Raw genomic sequence first — 23,830 nt, 5'->3', positions numbered from 1 at the left:
TACAGGATTTCTGGCTCACATTATGTAGGTGTTCACCTACACATATGGATTACAGTGATTTTGAAAAGAACTTGCTCCTCCAAGCATGAGACCTAAAGAGTAGCATTGGCACCCCCTAGAAACTTTTCAGAAATGCAGACTCTTAGGTTCCAATCTAGATCGGCTGAATTAGACTCTGTATTTTACAAGATCCCCAGGAGATGTTCACACACATTCAAGTTTGAGATGCCCTCCTAGAATCCTAGAAACTGCAAGTTGAAAACATAAATAAAGTTTCTTATATTCCTGGAAAGCTTCACTACTCCCCTGGGAAAAATTTATATTTATCATTTTGATTGCCATTTTGATAACTTTGATGGTCTTTGCCTTTGGCCCACGACGCGGTCCTGGAGTCCCGGGACCACCAGTAGGAGACAAGGAACAATGATAAGACTTCAAGTTCAATATTTAATAATCATTCCCGTGCCAGCTAATTAACTAAATTTCTGAGGGGAAGTGTTGTATAGATTTCTGTGACAAATGAACAAAGTGAGATTATGTGGCTAAGCATTGATTTGACAATGCATCAAGACAAATTATCATCTATCTATACAAATTGACAAGTATCTAAAGCAATGCAATCAATACAATGCTGATAAAGGAGAATGTAGAAATGCTAGATGGCTATCAGCTACAGTGCCAGCAGTATTGTCTGTCAAGTGACCAAAAAGAATGAGAATTGCATTCATTTTATTATAAATAGAGATATTTGCATTGGGGATTGAAAATGAATAAGCAAGTTAAGGCATAGTATTAGTGATTATTGCAAAAGTGAAATGGAAAGTAAGAAGTAGCAGATGTTAAACAAGGGGAACATTAGATGTTCAAGACTAGCCCAGGAATCAGCTAAAGTCAGAGTTTCTTTTATTGAAGATGTAGACAGAAGAATATGGGTTGTATTCCAACCTTGTGCTGTATTGACTGTGTATTGAGAATAACAAATGTATTTATTTTACATTAGCAAGTGAACTTTGACAACATAGGGATGATTATATTATAAATCTAACAATTGGGGTTTACTCATAGAAGTAAATGAAGTTAATATATGTACCAAAAAAATGATGGCCAGTGGGGGTGGGGGTGATAAAATAGAATGAAGAAGGTACCATGTTCCCTGAGATGTTATCAATAACTTTTACAATTTATCTATTATATGTATATATATCTTAATTTTTATCATGTCAGTATATTTAATTAGCAATGCTTATTAGTTTCAGGGGTACAACAAAGTGATTTGACAATTGTAAGTTACATAATGTTCATCATGGTATGTGTAGTTACTATCTGTCATCATACAATGTAATTACAATATTATTGACTATATTCCCTATGCTATTTTTAAATCTCTGTGACTTATTCATTTTATAACTGAAAGTTTGTATCACTCCCCTTCGCCTTATAATTTTTTTTAAACATACATAAGGTGACCAAATTGATATTGATCCTTTTTATCACAGTGATGTGAACTGTATTCCAGTTTATACATAGTTGACTTTGAGTAGGTGAGTTTTTGTTCAGAAAAATATGCTTTATATATATATATATGTTTTTCTTAATACATTATTATAATTGTGTCTGGTACAAACCTATGTAGTGGAATATAGCATTTACTGTCTTGATAAATATTACTTATTTAATTGGAAAAGGGTCATAAATACTGCTTCCAGTACTTTCATTCAGAATAGTTAAAAGGGGCCCATAGATGGCCTGAGTGTCCTCACAAATCTTTGAATAGAAAAGGCCCAGAGACCCCTATCCTCTTAAGCAATGGGCTATATCACTACATGGTAGGATGACTATAAAATTTATTGTCCAAACGGAGACACTTTTGAAAGTGAAAAGGAGTGCTATTAATAATTACACCTGGACAACAGGCATAAACCACAACTGTCCTGAGCAAACCAGGATGTATGGTCATCCTATTACATGGAGACAGTACAATGATGTATGGACAGGATCTTTCAAACCTAGAATGTAACTTGGTTTAGGATTTTTTCTGAGCTAAAGTATTTTGTGTTACCTATGTAAGTTCTGTTTCCTCATAGCTAGACTATTACAAGCTTTGTAGGGCAACAAACTTCTTTTTCCCATTTTGAAAGAAATATAAGTTATCAACTATCTTAGATGCAGTTAACATGTGGAGGATAATTTGAAGATGAAATACAGTATTGGTCATTATTTCACTCCATATGCTAATGCTTTCTTGATATTGGTAAGAGTTTCTGAAAAACATGTTTTTTTCCCCCCAGAATTCATTTTAATAAGTTCTTAATATGATTTTAATTATCATTTTGTTAGTTTCTAATTTATTGAGTTATTATTAGAGAAAGTAATCTTTTAAATATATTAAACTTTATATTGTGGCCAAGTTAAACATATAGGGGAATGTATTTTCTCTGTTCAAGGATGTATCTATTAAAATTAATTATTGTTCAGTTTTTCTAGGACTTTAATTACATTTTGCTTATTAGATCTGGCAAATTGTGAAAGAGATAAAGTTTCATAATCTGTTCAACAGTTTACTGTACTTCCAATAGTTTTTGTTTTATATCTTTAAACTACCATATTGTTCATATATGATACCAACCTATTGATGAGTGTGTGGGTATTGAAGGCTGCTTATATATACCTTCCTCATTAATTGTAATTTTTATCATTATGTAATGTCACTGTTTATCCTTTTTGGTGCTTTTAGCTTTAAATCTCCTTATTATATATCCATTCTTGTTTTCTTTCATTTACATTTGCATGCTATTACTTTGTTCATTCTTTTATTTGCAATCTTTTTTAAATTGCCTAATTTTATTTATGTGTATCAGTCTAGATACAAAAAAAACACTATGTTTCAGTAACAATTTAATCCTGAGATTTCAGAGACTTAAAAAAAAGCAAAGTATATTTTTGGCTTTTACTGCATCCAATAAAGCTATTTATTTATTTATTTATTTATTTATTTATTTATTTATTTACTTTCTTACTCAGTTGCTTACCAATAATCCAGTCTGTTTCAATCTTGTGGTTCTGCCTCTCAACTTGAGAAGTCAGTATTCAGTGCCAATGGAGGAGGAAAAAACTGGTGCCTAAGCTTTCCTATTATTTTGCCCACAGCCCATTGGCTAAAACTAGTCATGTGACCCAGTGAACAGCAGGATACCTGGGAATGTAGGTCCCATGCACTCCTCAAAAAGAGAAGAATCTAATAATACTGAATACTTTTAATACCTATCACAATGTGTCTCTTGCAGATAAAACACAACTATTTAAAAAAAATTAAATAGAATATCTTTCATGAAAGCTCATTTCCCTCACTCTTAGTAAAATGAATGATAATGCTTGATTCTGTATACATTTGTGTTTCAGTTTCCTTATTTCTTGTTGATCAAATTGCTATTTTTATATCTTTTTGTTCCTTTTTCCTTTCTTCTGTTTCTTCACATTCCATAAATCTTTAATTTTTCCTTTCTCTGTTTTTATATATAATCAAAACATGCATTTCTGCTGATATCTGGAAAAAAGATACCAACTTATTCTTCCACAGATTTGTGCCAGATGTATTAGTTTGCAAAGGCTGCTGTAACAAAATGCCACAAACTGGGTGACTTAAGCAACAAAAGCTTATTAACTCACAGTTCTGGAGGCTAAAAACCTGAAATCGAGATATTGGTAGAGTTGTGAGGGGGAATCTATTCCATTCCTTAGGCCTGACTTCTGGAGGTTCCTGGCAATCATTGGCATTCCTTGACTTGTAGATGCATCACTCCAATCTCTGCCTTCCTCTTCACATAGCCTTCTCCCTGTATACATATACAAACATTATATAAATAATTATTAATTACTATAAATGAATATATAATATATAAATAATAGTATATAAAGGTCATATGCATCCTGATTTTCTTCTTGGCAGTTATATGATTCTCTCTTTATCCTTAAAGTTTGGGAATATTGTCTACTATATATACTTGGAGGGTAACTTGTTCTTAATACAATCTAGAAGTTTGTGAGCCCACTGATCTGAAGACTTGAGGATATTGTTCATCTCAGGAAAATTGCCTTCAGAGACTATTTAAGTTTTTCATTCTCCCTCTCCCTCCCCCCACCCCCCAATTATCCTTTCTTCTATTTTTCTCTCTGAATTCCTGTTGTTCTAATGTATGAGCTTATTTTGTGTAGAGTCTAAGATTGCCTAGGGCACTCCCTGGGGCCCCTAAGCTTGTGGAGAGCCCTGAGTCAATGTTGTGGCTGGACTACCTTTGTGTTTCTGACTATGATTGCAGGATGTATCTCAGCAACAAACACAAGGGAACTTCGAGGAAAAAAAAAAAAAATTAGTCACAGTTTCTGGAGAATACACATCACACTCAAGGGCCCACAGGAAGGCTGCAGGTAGAGAGTGAGTGTGTGTGTGGACGTTGGGGTTGTGCCTTTATTGGGTACGTGGGGTGCCTAAGGGTAATAGAGTCTTACTCTATACTGATGAATTTAAAATATAAGAATGGGAATTAGAGCAAGGGAGACTTGTGCATGCAGTCAGATATCTAGGTCACCCAGGGGAATTTCATGGAAGAGGGAGACTTGGCTTCTTTTACAATTATGTAGCCAGTAGCTCTGTCATACGGTCAGCAGTCTGGATATCCAAGATAGGTATCTTTGAAATGGATGCCTCTACAATCAGAAAGCTTAATGTCAGTCACTTATATTACAGGCTTCTCAGATCTGTCTTTTAAATCTCTTAGCTTTTCCCTCATGATTTTTATCATTTTATAATTTTTCTCTGAGCACTGGGAAGTTTTTCACGTGAAACACTCATAAATGATCGTTTTTTTTTCCAAGTCATTTGTTGAGTTAATTTAAATGATTTTATTACTTTTATTCACATTTTCATTAAATCTTCCATCATTTCTGTTTCACTAGATGTATGTTCTGATTGTTTTTCTTCTCTTCAATTGTTGGCACCCCTTAGATGAATTGTTATTTTTATTTTTTGGCTTACCAGTGCTCAAGTTGTATTAACCATGTTTCTAGCTTCTGTAAACTTGATGTTTTAACATCTGCCCTACATGCATGTGCCAGACATGCCTGTTCTGGACAACCCAATAATATGCCTGAGTCACTTTTCCTTGGCTTCCTGCCTCTCTTGTCACCCCTCCTACTTGGGAGGAGTCCCACTCCCAGACATACTTTTCCATTACAAACCAACCAGTCCAGAATTCTACTTCTATATTGGGATGTCATACTCTGGACCACTATGCTCTTGTCCTAATCACCTCAAACCCAGGTATCTGGCAACTAGGGAGAGCCCCTTTGCCCTGGAGCCCACTGAAATCATTCAAACTATCCAATCTTAAGCCTGCTTACCCTGCCTCATCTATTCCTTCCCAAAGAAACTATAATAAATGTGCTTGCCCACAGTACCCCCTCTCTCTCTGCCTCCTGACTGACCCCAGTGCTTCCTTGTGTGACCTCCTCCTCTTGAGAACTCCTCCAGGTATGCCCTTTTCTTTTGGGAACTGTAATAATCTATCTTTAAGTAGCAATAATTTCCTGCTTTGTTGGCCTTACTATACCTCAAATTTACTATTAATACATGATATTTAAAAATAGGTCTAGTTGTTACTGTATACCACATGTAGTAGATATGTCTGTGTTGTCAGTAACATTAGCTGTCCATCTGTCTCCTGCCAAGGTACCAGTTTCTTTCCCAGTCACAGAGGAGAGGAAATGTCAGTACATCCATTGAGTTCTCAATCAACTTTTGTGCTCTGGGTTACATGGCACAGGGCCTCTGTCACCTTGTTCCAGACACCCATAGATCTCCAAGAGTCAAACTGCCTCCAGTAACTTTAGTCATGTCCCTTAATCCCCCTGTGCCTCAGTTTTCACATTTGTGAAATGGATATGATAATAAGAATAGTACCTTCTTCAAAAGTCTGGTGCATCAGGTATTACATCTAAAGCACTGTATAGGCATTAGCTGTTGCTGTTATTTTCTTTCTTTTTCTTTTTTGTTATTTTATATAATGTAGTCACACTTTTCTAAATGAAGAAAAGGATTAACAAAAAGAACACCTTTTTGTTTTGTTTTGTTTTATTTACCTTGTGACAATTTTTTTTTTTTTATTCCAGTAGAACTCTACACATCTATTGAGCAGACCTAAGGAGATGAAAGAATCAGGATAGCAAGTTTCAACAATCATAATCACCATATTCAAATGGATTTGAAAACACATGGCTGTGGGTGGCTTGGAGGTATAAACCTAAATCTCAACTTACTTGTTTGCTTCTGCTCTAACAAACTAAATACATGTGTTTTGGAGACAGATATATGTTTTTAAAAAATATTTACTTATTTACGTATTTGAGAGAGAGAGCGAGAGAGCAAGCAAACATGGGGAGGGGGAGGGGCAGCACAGAGGGAAAGGGAGAGAATCCCAAGCAGACTTCCTGCTTAGGAAGGCCCAACATAGGGCTCAATTTCATGACCTTGAGATCATGACCTGAGCTGAAATCTAGAATCCAAGGCTTAACTGACTGAGCTGGTTAGGGGTTCCTGAAGCCTGATACATTGTTTTTTAATGGCCAAAGGGCAAATATAAAAATTGTGCAGAAAATAAAAAAAGAATGTAAACAGCTAATGAAACCATGCTGAACTTGAACTAAGCTCTGAGGACCTGAAAATCAGGCAAGCTTTGGGTTCTTGGTAGAATATATCCATAAAATATTCTTAGAAAATATTAAAGACAAAAAAAAGATGAAAATAAACAAAGTCACTTATCCTACCATGTAGAAAGAACTATTGTTAGCATTTTAATCAATTACTCAGTTTTTTTCTATTTGTTTCATACATTTATATGGTGATGCATACAAAGTCTTTTGAAATAAATTATTTGTACCTAGTATTGCACTATGAGCATATTTCATATCATTAAATACTATTTTAAAATTCACTTTTTAAAAGATTTTACTTACTTATTTAAGAGAGAGACATATAATATGAGTTGCGGGAGGGATATAGGGAGAGGAGAGGGACAAACAGACTCCCCACTGTGCAAGAAGGCTGATGTGGGGCTCTATCCCAGGACCTTGACATCATGACCTGAACTGAAACCAAGAGCCAGATGTTTAGCCAACTCAGCCATACAGGCACCCCTGAAAATGTATTTTTAAATATATTATTTGTTTGTATGTATTTAACAAAACATATTTAGCCATTTCCTATAGATGCATTCTTATTTATTTTTTTTTACAAATTTTCATTGTTTAAAACAACACGGGGATTAATGTCTTTACATTTTTAGCTTTCTTTTTGAAATTTTGTCTGCAAGTATGAGAAACCAATTTGAATTTGCCTAGAGCTATGGAGGGAGGGAGAATGGCAGCAGAATTTATTGGAAGATTGTGGGGTGTCTAACATTCACAAAATTAAAGTTAAAATAATGGCTATCATTTTTTAACCTGTCAAGTTGAAATTGCTTCTTTTCCTAAATTATAATATTTAATGTTGGCAGGGGTGTGATGAAAGAGACAACCTCAGCCAGTATCGGGGTGGGGGAGAGGTGCTAATAGAACAGGTTTTCTGCAAAGCAAATTGGGAATACTTTGAAAAGTTTCCAACAATAGTATTCTTTGACCATGTAATTTTATGCTACTTATCTTCTCTATGGAAGTAGGTAGATGGACTCACATATTTCTGTATAAAAAATTATAGTGAATATTTTGGGAGAGACAGTCTATCCCTGTCCATTCTGCCTCTCCTTACTTTGTATTGCACATTCATCACACCTTCTTTTTTTTTTAAGATTATAAGTATTTATTATTTATTTATTTATTTATTTATTTATTTATTTATTTATTTATTTATTTATTCAGAGAGACCGAGAGAGAGGCAGAGACAGGTAGAGGGAGAAGCAGGCTCCATGCAGGAAGCCCGACATGGGACTCGATCCTGGGTCTCCAGAATCACACCCTGGGCTGCAGGCGGCGCTAAACCGCTGTGCCACTGGGCTGCCCTAAAGATGATAAGAATTTATAATTTGCATTTTCTTCCAAAGAAATAATAAAGGCAGTATGCCACCAGTTTGACATTGACTTAAATGCTTATAAAAGGGTATTTAGAGACTGATTCTTGAAGTTGGAATCATCTGAGAGTTTGAAAAATACTGATGCCTATATACTATATCTTAAAATTTGGATTTAATTGATATAAAGTAGGGCTTGAGCATGTAGTTTTAAAACTTTCCAGGTGAATCTACAGGTGCCCATACGGGAGTTTTCAGCATCTTGAGAATGTCTGCAACACGGTGCCTCTACTCTGTAGCTTAGGTGTCCAAGGTGGGCATCTAAAGAAAACTGACTCAGCTTTCCCAAGAATGTGCAATATTGAAAGGAGTGGTGGCTGAGACTGTTGGCAGCAGAATTATATTGAAAGCAACACTAATAGAAAGATCCTTGGGATCCTTCTACCAAGATCCCGAGGCTTGCTTGGGATCCCATGGTCACCAAAGCATGGTTCAACATTATTTCAATAGTTGTTTATATTCTTTTATTTTTATTCTTTTTATTTATGTTCTTTGTTCATGTAAAATTATGTTTGCCTTTAAACATGTATATAATTTGTAAGAACAGAAGCAAACAAAAATTTGCAGTTTAGCCTTATGCCTCCTAGTCATCCACAGGCATATACTTTCAAGTCTTTTTGAATATGGTGATTTTGATAATAGGAACTTGTTGTCCTAATAATTTCATTTCCTTAAGTCTGCTCAATAGATGTGTAGAGTCCTGTTAGAGTCCAAAATTGCCACAGGGCATAAAAAAGTATTCCTTTTGTTAATTCCTTTTGCTTCATTGAGAAAGATGTGACTAGATTGTAGAAAATAACAGCAGCAGCTAATATCTACATAGTGCTTTAGATGTAATAATTCATGCAACAAATTTATGAAGTAGGTACTGTTCTTATTGTTATCATATCTGTTTTACAAATGAGAAAGTTGATGCATAGAGGGATTAAGTGACATGACTAAAATTACACAGTTAATAAGTAGCACAGGTAGGATTTGAGCCTAGTGTGGCTTCCAAGTCCAAAGTCTTAATTCATGTGTTAATTAATGCATATGTTTTCTCACAATAAAATAAATTAGCTTATGTAAACAAGTTTTATACTTTTCATATACCTAACATCTCTTCAGCATAGTTTAATATATTAATAATTAAAGAGAAGATCAGCTAATGTGTTTGCTTTTTGAAAATAGAAGTTAGAGTATTTTACAATAAAAATTCAAAAGTTATCATTTGATGAAGAGTTTTATTTTCTGAGCTAAAGATAACAATGAGGCAGTGTCATAGAGAAAAAGTCCAGGTTCTTCTCAGCTATGTAAATTTTGACAAGTTACATAAACATTAAAGCCAGACTTATTACCTGCAAGATAAATGTATCTGCTGTATTTATTTTCATAAGTTATTGTGGATATGAGATGAGATGGCTCATGAAAAGGTTTGTAAATTGTGATACCATATAAAATGTAAGTTTGTATTATTATTAGAATATTTTGTGCTATTAGGGAGGAAATTACATATTCCTGTTGATTTGGGGGAAAGTTTTTAAAATTGATTTTAGGATAAGCAATATCACTTCTATTCAGAAATGGCACAAAATATCATGTCAAGACTTGAGAGAAAACAGCTTGAGGGGTCAACACAAAAGTGGAAAATAAAAATATGGTTCTTATTTATTTACCTCATCAGAAATTGTGCTTAAAAGTCAATGAATATGGGATGCCTGGGTGGCTCAGCGGTTGAGCACTTGCTTTGGCTCAGGTTGTGATCCCGGGATCCTGGGATTAAGCCCCACATTGGGCTCCCTGCATGGAGCCTGCTTCTCCCTCTGCCTCTGTCTCTGCCTCTCTTGCTCTGTCATGAATAAATAAATAAAATATCTTTTAAAAAGTCAATGATTGTAAAAGAAAGAAAGAAAGATGTCGGAAGTGGTTCTTTTTGTATTTCAAAAGATGTTCTATGGCCTATCTATATCTTTGGGGCCAATTTGGGATCTATGTGCTTAAATGATGACAGAAGGTTTCACTTACTACTGTAAGAAACTTTTATGACTCATATTGGGAGTCTTGCTCTGCTTAAGAATAAATTAAGAGAAAATACTTCTTTTGGCAGTTCTGAATATTTTAAAAGAGTAAAAATATATGTTAATTACTATCCTGCTTCATTATCTGTGGCCTATTTTAATTTTAAGCAGGTTTTTTTTCCCTCCTATTCCAAAATTTCCATCAATGGCATTTTTTTGGGAATCTAAGTTAATTAGATCTTCTTCAGTTCTTTTCCTCTTCACTGTTTTGCAAACATTGGACACTCTTGATCATTACTTGTTGAAAGTCTCTTCTTCCTTGGATCCTGCTTCCTTCTGAGGTTCCTTTTGTTTTTCTCACTGGCTTTTCTTCCACACATGCTTTAAAAAGTGAAGTGCTGCTTCGTTAAGTCATCATCCTTCTGGATACCTGCTGTGATCTCATAGACTGCCATCAATTCCACTCACATAAAATGCCATGGAAGTACATAGTTCTAACTCAACTTTCCCATATTCTTACCTGCCTTCTTCATATATACCTTGTATATAATACAAGGGCACCTTAAATTTAACATACCTCAGATGAAACTCATTACCCGTTTAGCAGTGTTCTTTGGCTTTCTCTATTTCCTATTGTTGATAATGGTAACACATAATCATGTAAATTCAAAAGTGTGGCATTATCTCAGATCCTTCTCTATTCCTGCTATGCCTTACCCACCATACTCCAACTCTATTTTCCTTTTTAATTTTTCTCAAAGTTTGTCTCCAGCTCTAGGCCAGTATGCTTATTTGGGTCCCATCCTCTCTCATAGGGACAAATAATTTCCCAAATGGTCTCTGCTGCAATCTCTACCCACACTGTCAGTAGATCATTTTCCTAAAACACAGTTTTCATTCTACAGTTTCTTTACTCCAAAAACTTTCAGTGACTTTTAGCTTAATAGAGTATGAATTCAATATGAGGCTCTTTGTATAGATGTCCTTTTCCATCTTTACCTACTTCCAACTCTCCCTAACTTCGACTTTACACAATATATACCTACAGCAACACTGATTTACTTCTCCTTCCCTAAACTTGTCTGGTGCCTATATATGTGGTCTTCCTCAGCCTATGATTTATCTATCCCTATTCCCCATATGGTCAAGTCATAAAGAACTAGTTCAAATGTCATTTTCTTGGTGATTTTCCCGTGCAGTCAGGTACTTTCTCAAGTTTTAAAATAATATTAGTAGGGCTACTTTTCTAATCTCCATTATTTACTTATGTCTTTTTCCCTCTTATAGCATGTTAGATCTTTTGAGGGTCTCAAACTCTCTCTTGTTTTTCTACTTTGTCTCTTCCCTTTCATTCATTACTGTTCACTAGTAGATGTTCAATAAATGCTGGTTTGATATAAATAAATAAAGGAAAGAGGAAAGAAATATACATTGCAAAAAGACTATCCAATAGTGGGTGACTATATTTGTAATATATGATATAATTCCTCCCTGCAGAGAAAAGATCAATTCATCATGCCCAACTTGGTGTGTTTTTTTCCTTTCTTATTTGATAGAATTCCATTTCTTTGTTTCTGTGTATGAAAATTTTCATTAACATTTCAACATTAAAAAATACCTAGAATAAATGTATCACAAATTGAAAATAGTATGTAATTTGGGCATAGTTTGCAATAAACATTCTTAATTAATTCATCACATACTTAAAGTGTCCAGGGAATGAGACATATATATATATATATATATATATATTTTTTAAAGAATTTATTTATTTATTAATGAGAGACACAGAGAGCAAGGCAGAGACACAGGCAGAGGGAGAAGCAGGCTCCTTGTGGGGAGCCCGATGCAGGACTTGATCTCAGGACCCTGGGATCACACCCTGAGCCAAAGGCAGATGCTCAACCACTGAGCCACCCACGCGCCCAGGAATGAGATATTATTTTACTGATGGAAACCATTCAGCTGGTAAACCAGGTGAGGCACTGTTTTAAATGATTTAGGATGTGTTCTTTTTATTTGCTAAAGTTTTTTTTTTTTCCTTCAAACTTTTAATCAAGTAGATGATCTATGTTTTCTGTTGAAAGAAAAAAAGAAAGATCCAAATTTCTCATCTGTTCTCTGTATAGTCTACAGTGAACTCATGGGCATAATCTAAATGTTCTGACGACATGCTAATTGCATTCTAAAAATAGTTTCCACAATTGAGAACTTCAGTTCTAAAGATCAAATAATACACTGATGGGTGGTTTATTATTTTTTTAAGCATTGTTGGAAATGATTCTTTTCTTTTTCTAAATTGGCCTCATTTTATTCTTATTGACTTCTTGTCAGCAAGATTCTTCCTGGACCTTTTAATTTGCACTGCACAGCAGACATCACCTTCAGTGACCCTAGTTCTCCCAGTCTAGCATAAAAGTTCAACAAATGCAAAATCTAAGAGATGACAGGCAACTGATAGATAATTTGCAGTTATAGAAGTTTCTTAATTACAAACCTATTTCTAGGCAGTCAAAGTGTTGAATAATGAGAAGTTGACATCAAATGAACTAACTTAAGAATCAACTTGCCGCATTCTTAATCTCTCTGAACCTCAGTTTTATCATCCATCAAATAGACATTTTAGTTTATTTAAATACGATGTTTTTAACAGGTAAGTAGTATGCAATTTAATCTATTTTAATTTTTTTTGTGCCTGTTACGGTAGTATTACCAATTTTAGATGGTTATCCCTAGAATTCACATGTACACATTTGTTGTTCTTCTAATGTATATTTTTAAAAAAGAAGTGTAGAATTTATACACCTGAAGACATGTAGTCCAAAATTTATAGTAAGTTCCATTAAAAAGTGACTCATTGGGGAAAGCAATGAGAAAATGAATTTATGCAGTATTTTACCTATTTTAATGCATACTCAGCAAACATTTGTTGAACACTTATATTCTATACTGAGTGATATGTAGAATATGAGATCTTTTGAAACAGGTAGGTTCTCATCTTCTGGTAATGTGCAATACCAGAAATTACTCATCATTCATTAATGGTTTGAATCATCAATTCACCAGTCACCTTTTTCTCATTCAGCATTTGTTTGTCGGGCCTTTGAGGGCTTAAATTCAGTACTTTTATCTAAAATATGCTTTTCACCATAGGTAAGCAATTATAAAACAATAGTTATGGAAATACAAGCATTAAGATAAAATGCTAAATACCTTTCTGGCAAATTAGCAGTAGAGACATTCCACTTAGATAATTGGTAACAATTGTTTCTGAACTCTCATTACTTTTTTCACAGTATAAGGCAAAATTATGTACACTTTTCAAAAACATTTCTGTTGGGGGGCGCCTGAGCTTAGTCCGAGGCTTAGTCGATCAAGCATCTGCCTTCAGCTCAGGTCATGATCCTGGGTTCCTGGGATTCAGCCCCTCATCTTTGGGCTCTCAGCTCAGTGGGAAGTCTGCTTCTCCCTCTCCCTCTGCATATTTGTGCATTTGCTCTCACTCTCTCTCTCTGTCAAATAAATAAATAAAATCTTTAAAAAAAATTTCTGTTGGATATTGAGGCTGATAAAACTCACCCTTTATTTTTGAATGAGTTGTCAAACAATTGAAAATAAGACATAAAAATGATATATAGATGAAGATCAGTATGTCAGCTTTATTATTGGGAAAATATGGCTTAAACCTGCAGTCAGGTAGGTTTCCTAAAGTTCCTCCATTTACACAGTCACCTAGAACCCCTGGCCTCTTTGGTTCCATTAAGCCCCAAAGGGTAAATTCTGCCATTGTAGACCTACCGCAATGGAGAAGTAGATATGAAAGATTCCTTAGGACAGTTTCTCAGAAAGGGATAAATCTATAAGGGACAGAATCAGGCAAGTCTATTCTTTCTAAATTCACTAATTAGCGAGGTAACCCCTGATCTGTTAGAAATAAAGTAAAATATCTCCATCTTCTGTAAAAAATTTGTGGAAGAAGGAAAAAAATAATTCCTCCTAACCTCATCTCACAGGATATCTGTTCACAGTCCTCATGTCCTTGAAGCAACATATAAGGGCTTTTTATATGAAAAATGTGGGTATATTTAAACACTACTAATTTGGGGGTATCTAGAATTGAGCTGCATGGTTTTGGGTCCATGGCTGAAATTCAATCTTTCACATATTTATTAAAAAATTGTATGATTAGGGAGCCTTGGTGTCTCAGTTAGTTAAATGTACTCTTGATTTCAGCTCAGGGTCATGATCTCAGGGTTGTGAGATTGAGCCTACATAAGGGTCTGCTCTGGGCATGGAGCCTGCTTAAGATTCTCTGTCCCTTTCCCTCTACCCCTTCCTCCCCCACCCCCAACTTGTATGATTTAGGCAGACAGTCTCACCTCTGCTGTCCTGCTTGCTGCTCCCTTGCAGTACATTCAATAAATTTCTATCTCCTTAAAAAAAATTGCATGATTTTAAAGGTGGGAAGACTATAAAATATAACTAAATACTTTTATAGATAAAGAATTTAACTTTCATAAAATTTAAGAGACTTGGCTGGAGACATGCATAATGACTTCTCTCTTAAACTGAATCTTATTAATCTTCAGGGTCCTAGTGCCTACTACAGTGCCTCGCACTTTATTGAATGAATGAATGAATGAATGAATGAAGAGTCATGGTTCTAATACTGATTTTATTATTAACCTATGTCTTTTCATATTATATCACAGTTCCTGTGGGCAAGAAAGAAGAAAGTCCAAGTTTTCTTTGTACAGTTGAAGAAATGAAACAGAGAATTCAGACAGACATTTATCAATTGAATCAAAGCTTTAAAATATATTATAATATGGTTAAAACACTAAGTAGTGGGGATTCCTGGGTGGCTCAGCAGTTTGGCACCTGCCTTTGGCCCAGGATGTGATCCTGGAGTCCCCGGATTGAGTCCCACATCAGGCTTCCTGCATGGAGCCTGCTTCTCCTCTGTGTCTCTGCCTCTCTCTATCTGTGTCTCTCATGAATAAATAAATAAAATATTTACAAAAAAAACCCCCAGTAACTAGTTATAGTTACTAATCAATTACAATAGAAATTTTGTTTTCTAAGTTTTGCTAAATTATGATTTATCAATGATATCTTAGAAGTTTATAAGGTCTTTTAAAATAAGTATTATACAGACATTTTGGACAGTAAATTTCTTCACTAGAGATAAATATATTTGAATCAATAATTTCATTTTTCTTAATTTTGGATTTCCACTTTAAAAATAACTTGTTGATTATTCATGAGGACTAATGGAAACTTGTTTTCATGACCTGGGCTCTTTTTGTCAAGAACTGTGAAAAGTCTGAGATCTCTACTTGCAAGCAAAATAAGTAGCCTGACACAGTTGCCAGGCTGCTGGCAGAAGACCCAAGATTCCATAGTTAGAGACAAAAACTTTATTACTTATGGCTAGCAAGTAGCATGAGCTTATTTGGATGAGTTCTCCTTATCCCCAGGATCCACAAAGGGCCCAGATGAATGTATGCATAAGCAATGGGTTGTATTACAGGAGAGGGAACCTGATTTTATAATGGGCAGTGCACATACCTATTCTTGATTCTGGTGGAGACACTACCTCTATCCTCTAAGGTGGAAAGCACACTTGTTCTTTACTCCAGAGAAAGATACTATCTTTGTCTTTCAAGGATTTTTGCTTTACCAACACTTAGGAGAAGAGAGTCTGGAATAAGTAGTAGCCAGTGCCTCTTAAAGAAGTGCAGAAACATGAAACACCCATGGTGAATTGTTTCTGTTGAATGTACATATACATACATAAGTACAATGCCTCAACTATTTATTCAACTATGTTATAAAACTTAGCATTAGACACTAGGCAATATACAGTGATGGGAAAACCATGGTTCATGTGCTCAAAGAGTTAAAGCATGTGGTCACATGCACCTACTACAAAACACAGTGATTAAGTGTTTTATCTGAGGTTTTTCACATAGAACTTAAAATGTTTAAGCTTGGGCAGCCCAGGTGGCCCAGTGGTTTAGCACCACTTTTGGCCCGGGGCGTGATCCTGGAGACCGGGGATCGAGTCCCACGTCAAGCTCCTTGCTTCTCCCTCTGTCTGTGTCTTTGCCTCTCTCTCTCTCTTTCTGTGTCTGTTGTAAATAAATAAAAAATCTTAAAAAAAATGTTTGAGCTTGATGTCAGAGATGCTGGAATCACTATAGCACAGTAGGTAAGAGTTGAGGCTGAATCCAAGTCCCACCATTACATGCAGTATTTACCCACATTGTTTGTATTTCAGTTTCTTTATTGGTAAAATTTGTATAAGTACCTACCTCATAGGTAGTTGGGTAAATTAAATGACTTACTGTGGGGAAGAGCCTAGAATAGTTTCTAAAACATGCTGTCTGTTCAAAAATTGTTAGTTCTGTAAAATGTAACTGCTATCACTTTTTATCATTGTGGCCCTAAAAAAGGTTACTTAACTTCCTTTCTAAGTCATGTTTTTCTCACTTATAAAACAGGAATGATAATGTCTCATTAGTGGACTCTGAGTCATAAATTAAAAATGTAATGAATATGCTTAATAATAAAGACTTAAAACTGTAGCTGTTATTAATAAAGGGACGTTACTACATATAATTCAAGGGATAGAGTTGTTTTTTTTCTTTCTACCCTTTACATTTCTTCTGATTCACAGCTGGTAGAATAATGCAGCAGGTGCAGGGTGTGTGGGTGGGGAGGAGAGAAAGCAACATTATAGTAGAAGTTAAGACCTGGTTCTCTTCTTGATTTTATTATCAATTAACATTCACAAAATTTATTGGCTGACCAGTGTTTGGCAATAAATATGACAGAGTCCCTTGTTTTTATAAAAACTCAGAATAGTGGCTCAAGCCACTTGCGTTCTTTTGTGTAGCCTGGAGGAAGCAAAGGTGATCAGGGGGTCACATTTGACCTGAGCCATGGAAGGGGAGTCAGGACAATGTGAACAAAGGTACAGAGACAACACAAACAAATAAACAAACAACACAATAATAACGAAAACCAAAACACAAGTGCAGTCTGTTCTGAGAAAGCACTTAAAAAGTTCAGTGTAACACACTTAGAATCTGAGGGACAGGTTAGATTGTCAGTGGAAGTCATGTGGAGAAGGATCTAAATGCATTTAAGGGTTAGCCTTAATTCCACAGGTCTTGTGAAGCTATTAATGATCTTGCTGCTACTGCTGCAGAGCAAAACCGGGGCAAGAGCAGGACACTTAGAGAAAAATCATATTCTCAGTCTGATGATCCTGGAGACAAAACTGACCCAACCATTTTGTGCCGTATTACATTAGCAAGTAAAAGGAAGTGCTCTGAACTTTTTTTTTTTTTTTTAATTTTTTTTTTTTTTGAAGTGCTCTGAACTTAATAAGCACTAGAAGGAGTCATCCTAGCACACCAAGCCCCTTCATCATCTTTAGTAGTTGTGGGCTAGAAGTACCTGAATAAGGCTCTCAAACATAAATGCTGACAATTGAGTTGGGAAAAGACAAGTACTTGGGGTTAAACTCCTATTCTATCCTTTAGTAGATCAGTGGTGAGCAAATAGGGTGTGGCCAAGGATTAGAAGAGAACTGCTTTGAATTATGGGAAATTTTACCCACTCACCCAGCCCTCACCAGGTCCTGAGGACCTGCCCTGATTCTGTTTTTTCCATTTAATGTTAAAAATACCACTCTTGGGAGCTTAATTTCTTAATAGATGGGACATTTTTTCAATGTTTACATTTGAAATGTTTACAAAACTTTACAATATTTAGCAGAGTTACTATTGAATTGCCAAAAATACGTAGATTTTACTGTAATGTTACAATACATTTTATTGTTACACTGGTCCCCAAACTCTAGCAAAAAATATTCTCATTAACTGCTATTACCTTCATCAAACATATAACCTCTCGGCAGGGCTCTAGCTCCCTAGGCAAGCCCATTATCAGCCCCCGCACTTCAAGCAAGTGCATAAGCACCAGCTGTCAACGGTGCTTTCAATCCAGCTGTCAACCCAGGTGTGGTAGGCTCAGCACTGTGCTATGATGTTAATGATGGATTAATTAAGGCTGTGTGTGTGTGCATGCAACGGAATCTGGTGAGCAGTTTGTGCTCTGCTTTTGGCTGGGGTCCTATGGTAGTCTTCAGTGTATTCCTTGGGGGCTTCCTCTCTACTTGCCAACAGGTCTGTACACTCCGCTTCAAAAGCAAACAATCAGCTTATTTGAATTAAAAACAAAGAACTCCATGACTAATTCACCAAAGCTCGTGATCTTGACAGAGAAAGAACAGTATTTATTTGACAGATCAGAAAGGGAGGTGGCGGTGTTCTTTTCCTCCTTACTTTTGCAGAATAGACTAAGCTATAGAAAGGTACGTTGCTTATGCTCCATAAACCAATGACATGTTTTGATATTCTTAGCTCATAAGATAATGGGATTTTGCATTATTTAAATATTTTCTATAAACATTTTTGGGGTGTGTGTTTTTGCTGATAACTATTGGCTTTTAGACTTGTTCCCAGCACCCCACCCCCATATGAGTTGCCTCTTTATTATTGGTTAAACTCCTCTCAAGATTATATGTATACCTTTCAGCTACAGAGTTTTAAACTACCATTGCTCATGTTGCTCACTAGTAGTGTATTATCTGTTAACACATTGTTTAGGACTTGGGGACCTATTACCCAGGGACTCAAATGCTTACCCAGGGACTCAAATGCCTTGATCCCAGAGTATACTCCATTGTATCTTGGATGAAAACTTCAGGCTTTTCCTTTTTTTGATGGAATAATAGCAATGTTAACAACAACTACAATAACCATTACAATTCATTGAACACCTATTATGTGCAGGATTTTAAATATGTACATAATCTCCTATTCTCCTTATTAATCCAATTCATAGAAGAAGTTGAAGTTTAGAGAGAGTAAATAATTTGCCCAGAGTTCTATAGCTCATAATAAGGAATGTAATGCATTTGGAGAAGATAAATATTGAAGAAACATTAGGAATTTTTTAGGGACAAAAAGGAGAAGCCATGAGGAAACAAAACAAGGATGTGGACAACCCACATCCTTACAGGAACAAGGACTTTTACGAAACAACAAAAAAAAAAACCTTGTAGTCGCAGCACACATATTTTGAGTCGGGAGGTGGGATGTGGGAGTATTGAGACATGGCATTGTAAGGAGTGTGAAGTTGACTTTATTCTCCTTACAAAGAGGAATTGGTGAAAGGGCACAATCAGTTTAGTTTTTAGAAGATAATGGCAATATGGAGGATGCATTAAAGTCAGTGTCTGGCAAGAGAATACCATTAAGAAGTCGTACCATTGAGGTATACTCCGTACTGGGTGCTGAAAGCAAAGCACAAAGTGAGCAATGTATACTCATTGCACTAGGATTTGCTCTAGGAAGCTGCTACTCATGTCAGACATCTGGACATACAGTATTACCATTTAATAATAATAATAATAATAATAATAATAATAATAGCTAGCATCTGAGCAACTAGTGTATGCCAGATACTACTTTGAGTTTTTTATAAGTGTTCATTCATTTAGTCTTCACAGGAAGCCCCGTGAAGTACACACAATGAAGTGGTGGAACAGGTGATGACTTCAGAGAGAGTGGCCTCCAAATTTGCTATTTTGACAACAGAATAAGGTAGATATTTTATTTTATTTCATTTTATTTATTAGTTACTTTAGTTTACCATCCAGTAACACTTACAATGCAAATTTAGATCTTATATCTATCATTGTCGACAAGGTATCATATTTTGTCTGGGAACTCTCTGAAAAGGTATAGAATTCTGTAAACTGCATTTTTAGGGAGAGGCTTAACATTCAAGGAATGATAAGTAGATCATATTATATCTGGATATAAAAGAGATATTTTATACACTACCTTACAAGTTTTCACCAGAAAAATAAATTCTGAATGGCTTGAACGTGCACTACTGTCAAGTGGATTTAAAACAGAGTGAAGAGACCCTAAGCAAAGGGTAATGATAGCAATAATAATGATAAATGGCAATGCATTGGGTTAGGATCAGGGTGCACAGTTGGCTGCTTTTATTTAAGATGTCTTGGTAATGTTAAAGCTGCAAAAAGCATTAATAAATGAGTATGTAGTGCCGTAATCTGAAATTGTTTTGCAGATATCTTAGTTCTTCTTCAATGTAATTATATATTGCTATTATTATTTAATTAAAGATAAAAAACCACATCAATTAAGCTACATGGTATCTCAAGTATCACACATATTTTAAGAAATATCATTGGTTGTTTATTGTTATACAAGCCAGGACCATTTAATGGCCAAAGTGAACAAATTCTTAGTTTTCATGTGAAGAAAAAAGAAAAATGCAAATTAACTGGACTTTCAGCCAATGATAGTAATTTCTTTGCAACATTTTTGTCATTGGAACTTTCCAGAGTCACAAGTACTTAAACCCCCAACCTATGTTAACTGGCTTGTATATAATTTAAAATAGTAATAACAGATAGATGAAAGTGAATTTAAAAGCAAAGATGTATTCATTTTTAGAAAAGAAGATTGACTATAAAATAATACCAATGTGTATATGCAAATTGTCCTAGCTATGACTTCATAATTTGTAATGGTATTCAGCTTGACAATGTTTACACTTGTTAATGACTTCCTTTATGAGTGATAATTGATCTACTTCATTATCATATTAAATCCTTGATCATATGCCATTAGGTTTGATGTAATAAATGATCTGTGTGATTTTTAGTGTAATGAACTAATTAGACTAATTAAAATCAATATGTGTGCCAATATTATACTTTGAATCCAAATGCTCTTTCTTACTGTGCTGGCTTAAAATCAGCAACTCAGTAAAAAGGATCTAATGCTGATTTATGAGCACTTGAGGAACATGAGGCAGAATAAATTGCTTGTGGTGGTAGAGACAGCATTAGTGAAGTATAAGATACTAAGTGCATTGTAAGGTCAGCAATAAGAGTGTACTTACACATGTAGTTATATGGCACCTTAAACCTCCTCTTAATATATCAGAGCATTTCAGCAAAATTATTTAGTTTAAATGCCAGTACGATTACTCTGCACTTGTTCATAAATAACATTGCAAAAAATACAAGCATCCCGATTAGGTAATTAGTCAAATATCTAATGAAGATATACATATTTAGTTTGAAATATGTTTTTCAACAATTGATTTATTTTCATTTAGAGTGAAGGAAATGCATTCTAAAGCAGAGGTTAAGTAAAAATCAATGTGTAACTCTACAATCTTAAATCATCTATTATTCATTCAGAAATCTATAGAAATTATAAATGATAACTTTAGAGAATCTATAGGTAAATTCTTCAAAATTTGGCTCTATGTCACTTCTTTGAGGAATTATTTCCTGTTCTCAACACTATAATATGTCCCTCACTTAAATGCTAACCCAAATATCTTTTCTTTCTTCTTTTTTCTTTATTTACTAAATTTTTAATTTTATGATTGATTGATTAATGATGAATAAATTTCTGGACTGTAAACTCCATAAGAATGGGACTATATCTCTGAATCTTCCCTAAGTAGGTCTAACACAGAGCTTACTCATGAAAAGCAAATATGTTTCTTTAATTTTCTTTTAAAAATCTGTAAGTTTATTTGGTATTTCTAAATTTGAGTAAATTTTAGATTATTTTAATGGAAGCTAAATATCATACCCCATTATTCAATAGATACCTGCAATTATTTTTTATTATTTTATTTTATTTTTTTTAGATCACATAGCACATTTTCTCCTCAGAATCTATCACACGCCTGGCATGTTTGTTTCCTTTGAGAACCGGTAGAAGTTGAAAATACACAAGGATGCTGAATTGGAATGCGAAATTTTGGACTTATTCATTTTATGTCAGATCAACAGTTACTCACTTTTTCCCATTTACTTGATTTACTTGATATAAGGGTTTATAGCTCTCACCAGTAAATGGAACCAGTATGTAATACCTTTGGATATTTTCCTTAAAGACTTTCCTACTAGCTTTGTTTTACCTGTGTCTCTGATGATCTTAATATAGGTAGGCATTTAATGTAAAAGTTGCACGTTGGGAATAATGTTTAGTGATTTGACTGTGAAGCAACATAAAAGAGACTCTCAAGGCATTTTCTCCAACCCATTCAGAGCCTGTTTCTCCTATTTCTTTCTCCTTCACATTTCCCATGGCTTCCACTCATCATTTGTTTATTCATTCATTCATTCATTCATTCATTCATCTAAAACAAATGTATTTATTGAAATTTCATACAAGGTACTATTTTGGTTCTCTGATAAAGAATATAGGGCTCCCAGTTCAAAGCTCTTTCTCATCTAGGAAGAAAGATATGTACATAAGTAGTTCCAATCTAAAATGTGTATGTAAAAAATGTATATGTAATAAATCTTTGAGAGTCTCAAATAAATTGCAAGTAAAACTCAAAAAGGGGTCAATGACTTCTAGCAGGGTAATTTGGGAAGGCTTTGTAATGGAGGTAGCATTCAAACTGAACTTTGATGACTGGGAATAATTTTGCCAGGCTGGGATAAGAAGTGACTGAGCTAGAGAGAATGAAAAGCGTAACAATCTGCCTATTCTAAAATGAGGTGAGCTGTTATAATCCAGACTAGATGGATGGAGGCAATAGTTTAAATTAGCACAAATATGAATTATAGATTATTCCTTTCTATTGCTTTCAAATACCTGAAATAATTGGGAATTTCATGAATTGGTAACCAATAGAGATTCTAAGTAATTTTTTGTAAATGAAATATAAGTGTAAGTAATATTATAGGTGGTTGAGAATTTCTAACTTATAACGAGAATCTTAAGGAACACTGATTTCAAGCCATTGATTCTAATATTTTATCACATAAGAAAAATGCAGTTCACTAGATTTCCTTGGAGGTGGAAGGTAGGGAAAATGGTATTGACAGATACATTAAAAGGAGACTTGTAAGGAGTGCTCTTAAATCTTAGGCAAAACCTCAATATCTAACATAGGCAAGCATGGATCTCCTCTCATTGAAACTAAGACCAATCCATTCTCTTGTCTTGCTTCTTATTTCCAGAGTTTAAAGGCTACTTACTTTTCTGCTCAACTCAGGAGGAAAAAACTTGTACAGGTTGGACTATGCTGATATGTGGAATTAGCTCAGAGCACTGGTAGCTCCAGGTAACTACTCAAACATGCTTATTATTATTGTTGTTGCTGTTATGTTTACATGGAGGTCCAGGAGAAGACTGATGACTCAGTTGTGACAGTGTTGGGTCTCTTGATTTTCAGCAAATAGCTTTGACTTTCAAAGTCTCAGTAACATATTTAAAATGGAGGTTCTGAGCTAAGCTGAGAGCTTTCCTGTCACCCCAGTTATATTGTTCTATGAATCCACTAGCGATAGTAATATTTTAACCCTTAGGAAATATTCTTTTTTTTAAAAAAAACAGCATTTTTAAGAGAATAATCCTCTAGTGGAATTAAAACAATATGATATATTGAAACAATGTATTCATGAAATAAAATATAAATGAAATTTGGGGATTTGTGTAATACATTGTGCAATAATGTTTTGTGTAGGGAGACTGCTATGTAGATAAGGTCTGCCTAGAATCTTCTTATAGTCAGAGCTAATGTTCTTAACTGCATTCTTCGCTATTTAATGTTAATAAATAACCCACA

The 23,830-nt window shown here is 34.8% G+C and overlaps 1 long non-coding RNA gene across 12 annotated transcripts in view; it reads left to right on the top strand.

Annotated features, from left to right (window-relative positions):
* The window catches only part of LOC144300471 (uncharacterized), a 100,324-nt gene that overhangs the window by 72,858 nt on the left and 3,636 nt on the right, over positions 1–23,830 (top strand). For 4 of the 12 annotated variants that reach the window (XR_013367130.1, XR_013367129.1, XR_013367126.1 and 1 more), the window contains 4 exons: positions 6,166–6,288; positions 19,692–19,794; positions 21,896–22,194; positions 23,223–23,326. This is a non-coding gene — a long non-coding RNA (uncharacterized LOC144300471). Of the gene's footprint in view, positions 1–6,165; positions 6,289–14,826; positions 16,724–19,691; positions 19,795–21,895; positions 22,195–23,222; positions 23,327–23,830 lie in introns of those variants that run through there. The other 8 variants (XR_013367132.1, XR_013367127.1, XR_013367128.1 and 5 more) reach the window with 5 other exon arrangements.

The sequence above is a fragment of the Canis aureus genome, chromosome 28 (assembly GCF_053574225.1).
Source record: "Canis aureus isolate CA01 chromosome 28, VMU_Caureus_v.1.0, whole genome shotgun sequence".
Classification (NCBI taxonomy): Eukaryota; Metazoa; Chordata; class Mammalia; order Carnivora; family Canidae; genus Canis; species Canis aureus.
The sequence above is the reverse complement of the archived record's forward strand: the minus strand, read 5'-3'. Positions and strand labels throughout refer to the sequence as shown.